The sequence below is a fragment of the Rattus norvegicus genome, chromosome 8 (assembly GCF_021556685.1).
Source record: "Rattus norvegicus strain SHRSP/BbbUtx chromosome 8, alternate assembly SHRSP_T2T, whole genome shotgun sequence".
Taxonomy (NCBI): Eukaryota; Metazoa; Chordata; class Mammalia; order Rodentia; family Muridae; genus Rattus; species Rattus norvegicus.
The window spans coordinates 125,635,430-125,645,163 of NC_141541.1; the positions used below are offsets into that span (position 1 = coordinate 125,635,430).

The window sequence follows — 9,734 nt, forward strand, 5'->3', positions numbered from 1 at the left end:
CCTACTGAGTCAGGGTCTGCCTTTATTTTGACCTCTAGTGCCCATCAACATTTGAGAAACACCTTTTAGGTAGTTCCTCCCCTCGCTTGAAGCTGGGAGTCTGGCTTTGTGGTGTTGGAGATAATGAGAGCACACACAGTTAGCACCTTCCCTGGGTTGTCCTGAGAGCAGGTGACAGTCCATCTAGTAGTCTAGCTCTAAGCCCAGGCTGACTTGGTCCAATATTCCCTCTGCCATTTACTAGTTCTGTATTTCCAGAATCATTTCACCACTATAACCTCACTTATCCCCAGCACCATGTACATGGTGCACACCAGGACTTGCAGCACTCTGGAGGTGGGGGCAGGAGAATCAGAAGTTTAAAGTCATCTGCAGCTACTTATGAAGTTCAAAGAAAAATACTGGGAAAAGATTCTTCATGTTCGTTTATGAGAGAGTAGCTTCTCGCTGAGATAGTGAAGGTGTTTTAGTCTCCGGGAGGCTGATGAGACACTAAAACTTGGTGAACTTCTGAGCAGTTCTTCATTACTCCAACCCATTCCACACACTGCAGCACAATTGGTCTCCCTGGCACTGGCTTCTAAGACCCAGTGGTGCCATCCAGTAACTGGGATTGCCAAGTATACCCCTACCTGCACCACACACACACACACACACACACACACACACATGCACACACAGACATATGCACACGCACCACACAAATGCACATGCAAACACACATACACACCATACCAGAAACATACTACACACACACACACCACAGACATACACACAACACATACACACACTCGCATCCCATACACACCACACACACACACATACACACCACACCAGAAATACACTACACACACACCACACAGACATAGACACACTACATACACATACACATACTCACATCCCATACACCACACACACCATACACACACACACACACACACACACACACACACACACACACACACTAGTGCTCCAGTTGAATACTGCTGTTCTCTTCCACATAGTACATCTCTTGAGATGTTAGCATTTAGCTGATGTGTGCTATTTTCTGGTGTTTTGTGCCACAGGAGAGGATATTAAAAAATTAGTTACATTGTTACATAAAAATCAAACCGGTCAAAACTATTATCTTAACACTAGGTATAGAGCAACTGCTTCACATCTGTAGTTCAAGATGGGACACTGTCCTTCCATCTAGTGATAGTTTTGAGTTACAATTCAGGACATTTTATAGTGAGGATGTGACACTGCAAACCATAATTGACTTTCAGAGAACAGACTTTTCAGCACCCCGAGGGTATGTGATCTTACATTAATACACACTTTGTCGAATCTGATTGCTTAATTAGGACCTAGAGTTTCTGTGATAGTTGGAAACTTCTCCCCCCCACACTTCTTGACAAAAACTTTATAATACAACATGATCAACACAATTTCATGCGGATCAATTTTTTAAGACTGCTGAAGTCATTAATGCGTTTCTGTTAACGTGTAATTAAACATCACAGCAGATGTTCACCACAGATGTCTTCAACAGACTTGTTTGTTTGTTTGTTTGTTTGTTTGTTTGTTATGTATCCTTGGGTACTGTGGTAACGGATTCAAGATGGAGGAGTTTTGAGAAAATAACTGAATGGTTTAATAAAAAGAAACTATAAAATACAGTTAACACTTAATGTCTGGTGTCTTCTGCTCTTTGTGAGAGTCGCCTGGGGTTGCCTTTGTCAACAGAACACGTTCACATGTGTCCCTTTGACAAGCTTGCTTTTGGCAGGTCTGGGATTGCCTCAAATACTTACACTGTGAGCAGTGTCCTGGCTCTGTGGAAAAGTGCTGCCAGGCAGCCAGCAGTCTGCCAGTGTCTTGCTTCCCTTCCTGAGAGCATCGTGCTGTTTCAGGAAGGAGTCAGAGATAATACTAATAAACACCCTGGACCGTATCCTCCTGGCTCTCTTAGCTTTCCCTTGCCACTGCCCCTGCCGTGTATAATCCGTGTAAAATGCGGTGGGAATCGTGTATAGGAAACGGCAGAGCCTCTCAAATGTAGATCCCAAAATGACTGCATGGAACAATGCCCCTCACCCTCCACCCTGTTGCTCTTAGAAGCCAGAAGCACAAGTTCATTGGGAAAGGCATTCTTGTTCATAGCAGTGAAGTCTAGAGTTGGGGTTTGTGTTTGTTTTCTTTTATTCATCAGTTATTACCTTAAGAGCTGTTTCTGGTTTACCGCCCTGTGTTTAATAGTGTCTTAAACTAATGTATAGTTATGAAACCTTGTCTACAATGCGACAGAGACTGTGTGAGCCCTCACAGTATGAAGATAACCAGAAATAATATGTAAAGAAGTTAGAAATGTGCTTCAGTAAAAACTTATTTAAAAAATAATCCATAAGGTAGATTTGGCCCAGTGGCTGTGATCTGAAAAGTCCAACTTTACATGATCACTTTTTGTGCTTAGATTTAACTTCCCATGAAAACCATTTATTTCACAGATTTCCTAACTTACCACAATGGATATGACAATAGAATCAAATGAGGACCCCCTGTTAAGGGTGTCCCATTGTGTTTAGTGTCCACAAATACTCTACCTGAAAGGAAACTTATATATGGAAACTTTGTTGTATGAGAGATGCTTTCTAATGAGGAAATGAAAAAAGCGATTTCTGGTGTAATTATGGGACGGGGATACAAACTTAAGGAAAAAACAAACTGGTCTCAGGTGAAGGCAGCAAAGATTTTCTATAAACATTGTGGGCTTTCGCGTGAGTCCCTGGGGTTATAATATAAACAGGATGCAGAGGGGCTCTGTCACCCGAAAGCTACCACTACTATTATTGAAAAAATCATTTGTCTTAGGCTGACCCCAAACTCTCCACTGATCCCCCTGCTCTGTGTCCTGAGTGCCAGCACTAGAGGAGTGTGCCACCGTGTCCTGCTTATCTGCTTCTGGGGATGGAACCCAGGGCCTTGTACATGCCAGCTAACCACTCTATCCGCTGAACTATACTCAGCCCACAATTTCCGAGTTTTTACTTATCTTTCCAATTAACTGGGGTGCTGTGGAGGTGATAAGTGTGGGTAGTAAAAGTCAGGAGTAGTAAGTTCGCCTGGGGCGGGGGACTCTTAAGAGGAGCTGGGTGTGTCCAAGAAGTGTTAAGTAGACCTTAGGCAGTAACTCAGAAAAGGAGCTGGGGTGAAGGTCAGAAGCGGAGAAGAAGGGTCAGTGGAAAGCATTGCATGCTGGGAAAGGACTGAGGTTGAGCCCAGTAGGTGAGGGAAACGGAACTGCCAAAGAGCAGCATCTGAGCCGGACCAATCTTAGAAGATCGAGAGAGGGAGAGTCTGGAGGCTGGGGACTCCGGCAAGAAACCCTGAACAGTGCAGGTAGTAAGGTTCAGGCAACGGCTGGGTTAGGGTCAGACAGTGTGGTGAGATCGCTTGCTGTTTCTATAAACTCCTCCGAGTTAACAGTAGCATCTGCTGTCCTCCCGTGGCGCCGGTTTTTCCTGGATGGAGAACAGTGCAGCATTCCCTGGTTGCTGACAACGTCTATTCTTGTGCTCTGCGATGCTCTAATTATGTTTGACAATCACCACACACCATTATCCCAGTGGCAGCCAGTTGCCGATCCGCAGCTTCATCAGAAGTCAAACAAAAGCGAGGACGCAGGTAATTATGTAGCATGGTACTGTTATTATTTGTAAGTCAGGGGATATGTAGGTTGAATACAGTTGTGGCTTCCTACCCTACAAGCTGCTCGTGTGTCTCCTTTTGATTCAATTGTAAGGACTCTCAGCCCATGATTTAATTACAAAATAACCCAAGACAGGAATGGTTCAGAGGAATAAAGATGCTAATATTAGACTGGAATCAGGGAGGTGACACATGTTTATCATGGATTTTTAAAAACTTAGAAAAGTGAGAATTCTGTAGTAAGCGCATGAGCCCATCAGTCTGTGTCTATAATCAGTATCACACATCTGAGCATATTTCAAGTACAGCCACCCCACAGTTTATCCTTAATCATTAGCCCGGGTTATTTTCAAGTCAGTCTTAGGTATCATTTTTATTTCCCCTACATATACTTCAAAATAGATCTTTAATAGACAACTTTGGGACTGGAAAGATGGTTTGGGGGTGGAGATCATTCAGTGTTCTTGTGGAGGGCCAGATGTTGGTTCCCAGTACTCATGGCAGGAAGCTCAGAACCACCCGCTGGCAACTCCAACTACAAGGAATTTAACAAACTTCTGCCTTAGGCATCTACACAGAGATGTACATACATATATGCAGACACACATACATGGAAATTTAAAGTAAAAGATAAAATATAAGAGAACATTTTGTTAGTGTATATGATACAAAGCACTAGGTTTGAGTTTTTATTGACATTTTTATACTTGTGTGTAATGTCACCTTTCTGTTACCATTTCTTTTATACCCAGGTGTAATATCACTCTTCTGTTACCATCTCGTATCTCCAGTCTCTCTCCCATTGCATCTTCCATGTCTGTAATAGTCTTCCTTTAACTTACATAGCCTTTACATTTTTTTTTACATGTATGTAATTAGTTGGTGTGTGTGGTGGGTAGAACTCATGTGGGAGTCAGGAGACAACTTTCAGGGTTCAGTTCTCTATGGCATGATGGCATGTGGGACCTAGAGATCAAACAAACCCAGATCATCAGGCTTGGTCACCTGTGCGTTTACCACTGAACATTCTTGCTGGCCTTTATCTCCCCTTCTTCAGCTTCTTTGGCAGAGCTAATATACATCTTAGCTAAAATAGAGAGTTCATTTTAGCTGACTTATTTTGTTTAACATGATGATTTCTACTTTCAGCCATTTTCCCCTGCAAAGAAAGAATTTCACTCATCTTTATGGCAGAGAAAAACCTAGGCACTGTGCATAAGTTAATGATCTTCCTTGTAGTAGGAAAGATGGCTACTTGTAAAACAACTGCAATCCTTTTAAGGCTTAGAAGGAAGTGATGCACCTGTTGCTCTGGCCTTCTCTGCTGTTGCTGCCAAGACTGGATGACTTCCCCAAATTTCTACTGCGATACACAGAGATTGATAGGAAGAGTTTTATCTTAACTTCATTTCAGAGATTTCCCTATAAAATCCAATTTCCCCACCCCATGTGTGTTCATGTGGTTATATGCATATGTATGTAAAAATGTACACCTTGTGTGTGTGTGTGTGTGTGTGTGTGTGTGTGTGTGTGTGTGTGTGTGTGTTGTGGGGTGTGTATAGGCATATGTGAAAGCCTGAGGTCAACATTGGGTGCCTTTTGAGGTTTCTCCTCTACCTTACTATTTGAGATGGGATCTCTCAGTGATCAACTAGTCTGACCATCCTGTGAAGCCAAGGAGCCTCATCTGTCTCTACCTCCCCCATGCTAGGATCACAGAGTCATGCCCTGGTACCTAACCTTTACATGGATGCCAGAGATCTAAATTAAATCTTCATGCCTGCACAGCAGACACTTAACCAACTGAGCCAAGCCACCAGACCTGACACTTAATTTTTCCACTAGTGAAGAAGCTATTGCTTTGTGACATTTACAGCCCTTAAATCTCCAGCAGCTCTGGCTTTGCCCTTTCATATACCCTTCTCTTAATCTGGACCTCTGCTTACACCTACTTCAAGTTCTAGGCAAAATGGGGCTGGACCTGTGTGGGTGCCAACCACCTGAAAAGATCTTCTAAGGCCAAGGAGGTTGGAGTCTTGCAAACCATGACAAGACCCTACTGAAAGCTTGTGCTGGGAATGGGTAGATATGATGATATGGCCCGCTGTTCCTGTCAGGAGGGAGGGAGGCTCAGTAGGTCACAATGCTAGCACAACCCTGCTTTACTTCCCTTCTGCTCTCTATCTGGGCCTCTCCTCACTTTCCTCACTCAGCGGCGCGCTGTGGGTGTGACTTTTGCTCTCATAAACCACAGTGCCATCTGCTCCTGCCTTCTCCCCTTTGATGTCATTCTACAGATGGCAAGGACGGGATGAAAGTGGCACTCAGTTGAGTATGACACTCTGGGTGCATCAAGCCTGCCGTGTACCAGCGCTGCTGAAACCAGTTTATCCCAGTTTGAGCATAATAATACAGATCACATCTTGACCTAGTCTCCGGGACCCCAATGGAAGATTTTGGGAGTGCACGCGCCTACTTTAAAGCAAACACTTAGGACATGAGCGTGGACACACATGATGGATTGAAAGGTATTCTGGAAGATTTTGAAGAGATGGTGACAGCTTGCCAATAATAACCTACCAAGGTCCCAAAATACGGTGGGTAATTCAAACAGTGGGAAAGTCTTACCAGTGTGCTCGTTAATTTGACCATGTGTCAGCATGAATTAGTCAACAGCTATAGCCAATGCAGGAAAGAGGAAAAATTAATATTCACCAGGCTCTTGTGAACACTCTTGTTGTCAAGGTCAATCAGTTTGCCTCAAGCACGAAATCCCCCTCTTATTAAGGGCACTAGTGCCCTTCAGTAAATGGGAACCCACGTTTCAGAGGTGTTTGATTTCCATGAACTAACATATAGAGAAATCCAGGCTTCCCCTGCATTTTGCAGGATTTAAATATGAACCTTTATTTAGCCCGATGAGTGATGCTTCATGGAGGAACGGTAGTTAGAAATGAAATTCACGTTAATGCAGTCCATAATATTCTCAGCTGCCCTGAAACTTTCATTCTTAACACAAGCACTATATTCAAGTCCCTCCGAAGTCATCGTCGCCAGGAACTTGCGATACACTAAAAACCAATCTTTTAAATTTTTGTTTGCCTCATATTCAAAATTTGATTGTCCACAAGTGGATTGTGAATTGGAAAGCCTTACGGAGGGTCTGTGTCTCTAGGGTTCCCATAGCTATCACACCAACCAGAAAAGGGTATTTTCTTACGGTAGATAAAAAGATAACTTACGGATCTGTCCTACTGCCTCACATTCCAGCCTTATAGTAGTCTCACTCCTCAGCTGGGGTCCGCAGGCCCACAGATGGCATGAGCGATGCTTCTGGAGAATTGGTCTCATTTAATTGTCTATGAGGGGAGAGACAATAAACCTATAGCTCTGCTAGAAATGCCAGACGGTTTGACTGAAGCCTTGCTTTAGCTTCTCCGCTTTGCAGTCCACAGTTGCCTTGTCCATCAGCCACTGCAACATATCGAATTAATATTTAAGTCAATTAGAATGAAACTGAACTGAAAATTCAGCTTATCCGACACACCGCCGTGTAGCTAGTTGAGTGTGCTGTATTCCACAGAGCCAAGAGAGAGTGTTTCTGTCCTCTCGGCACATTTAACTGGTGAATACTTATCTAACTAATGTAGAAACTGGAGAGAGGGCTCAGCAGTTAGGAGTACGTACACCCTAGCAAAGGACCCAAGTCCCGTTCTCAGCAACAGCGTCAGGCTCTTGTCACAGTCACAAGAGCATTTGTTCTTCAGTTGCTTCCCTGGAGATTTTTTTTTTGTTTCAAATAAGTAAATAAAATTATCTTTGACCACTTTTCTTCAAAAGCAATCCTCGAGCAAAAACTCATAACAATAAATAAACAAAAGAAAAAGCTTTTATCAATGAATCTAGATGTTTGACTTGAATAAAGTAGGAATACAAAAGGAGATGGTGAAATTGTGATAATGCATCAGGTGGGAGGAAAGTCATGACTCAGTGACTGTGGGAGTGTGTGTGTGTGCACATCCATGTGCATGATACATGCATGTGTGTGCTCATGGTGTGTGCATATATTAGTGTGCTCATGGTATGTGCATGTGTGTGTGCATGTGTATGTATGTGTCTGTTTACTCATGATGTGTGTGCGTATGTACATATGTGTGTGCATGCATGTGTGTGCTCATGGCGTGCATATGTGTGTGCTCATGGTATGTGTTTGCATGCATGCCTGTGTGTGTATGCTCAGGGTGGGAACACACATTCACATATGAAAGATAAACTAGCGGTTGGCATACATTGTATATATTTTTATGTGGCTTCCTAAACTTTTATCACTCCTGATATCTGTTCACTGGAGAATTTTTATGTGACCCTGGAGATTATATATACATATATATATATTATATATATATATGTGTGTGTGTGTGTGTGTATAATAGGCATTAAATAAAACATTAGCCAATAAGCTATAAGTACACCCTCCATAGTGCAAGGTGCTTGAGTGTTAACATTCAGAACAGAGACCACACGAAGTAGTCTAAAGCACACAGGTGAGCACACCATGGATTCATTGTATGTGATTTATTTTTAACTGAGTTTGCTTCTTGCACACTCAGAAACCATTTCCTGTTGTCGCACTTCTCAGGGTCCCACCTTTTGGTCACAGGATGCCAGTATGTACCACTCAGTGTGTACGCTTTGGTCTGTAGAACAGAGAAATGGCTTCAGAGTTAGAGGTATGTTCTGAAAGCAGGGGTCACTATTCTTCACTGTGTTTCATGGTTGCCTTGTGCACTTTGTTCAAGAAGGGAAGTGGGTTAGCAAACATGAGAGTGTGGATTGGGAACTCCAGGTTCGTGGACAGATAGAGAAAGGAGACAGAGTATGAAAACAGCGGGCCCCCAGGACCTGAATGGAGGGCGGAGAGAACTCGTGTGCTGTAGCAGGTGTGCATTTACATGATTGATTAATTAATTAATTAATTAATTACAATCCATGAAGAATTAAAAAAGAAGAGAAGTAAAGATCTAATAATTGATTGGTGAGGAAACATGGAGAAAACAGTGTGAAGTCAGCTTAAATGTCAACTCAACACAATTTAGAGTCACCTCAAAAGAAAGTCCCAGTGAGGGACTGCAGCACACGATGGGTGATGGGTGGCTCCATTCTTAAGGCAGGGCCCTGAACTCTGCGAAAACCAAGCTGAGCACAGCAAGTGCGCGTGCACACACTCATTCCTCCACCTTTGAGTGTGAGTGTGACATGGCCAGCTGCCCGTGGCCCTGCTGTCCCTGTGCATTCCCTGCCCTGATGGACTGCGACCAGAAAGTGTGAAACTGCACTAATCCCTTTCTTTCCCAAGTCACTTATGCCAGGGTATTCATCACACCAGAAAGCAGAGCACATGGTAAGAAGGAAACATAAGAGTTTTCCTCCAACTAAGCTATGCCTAATGACACAACGTCTCAGAAAATATAGACTGAGACGTATATGGAATTTTTTTGAGTGTTGGGGATGTGAAAAGACTTAAGAAAGATGGGTTATAGTTAAGAAAACAGGAATTTTTGGGTGTGGGGGATGGGATTGAGCTTCTCAACAGCTACTGTATCTGTTTTCTGGAGCAATGCAGAGATAACACTGTAACTACAGACAGGGTCTTACTATGTATCCCTGGCTTCCTTCAAACCCACAATCCATCTCTTCAGCCTTCTGAGTGATGAGATTACAGCTGTACACTACAGCTTGCTGAGAATAGTCTCTCTCTCTCTCTCTCTCTCTCTCTCTCTCTCTCCCTCCCTCCCCCCCATCTCAATGTAATTCTCTTCATATTTGAGAATTTATATCTCTTTCCAGATCCACCCCCACCTGCTCACCCCTTCCCAGCTCTATGTCCTCTTTTGGTTTCTGTTTTTTTAATAATCCACCAAGGTTGGTTTGTGCTGACCATATACTCCAAGATATGGGGTCATCCACTGGAGTGTAAAAAAAAAGTGTCTCTTCCTCTACCAGAAGCCTTCAACTGCCAGTAGTTCTTCAGCTAAGGGTTT

The 9,734-nt window shown here is 43.2% G+C and overlaps 1 long non-coding RNA gene across 1 annotated transcript; it reads left to right on the plus strand.

Annotated features, from left to right (window-relative positions):
• The first annotated feature begins 3,251 nt into the window (after nt 1-3,251).
• Nucleotides 3,252-7,594, plus strand: LOC148004374 (uncharacterized). The gene is made up of 2 exons (XR_015628243.1): nt 3,252-3,669; nt 5,991-7,594. It is a non-coding gene; the product is annotated as an uncharacterized LOC148004374 (long non-coding RNA).
• The last annotated feature ends 2,140 nt before the right edge of the window (nt 7,595-9,734 follow it).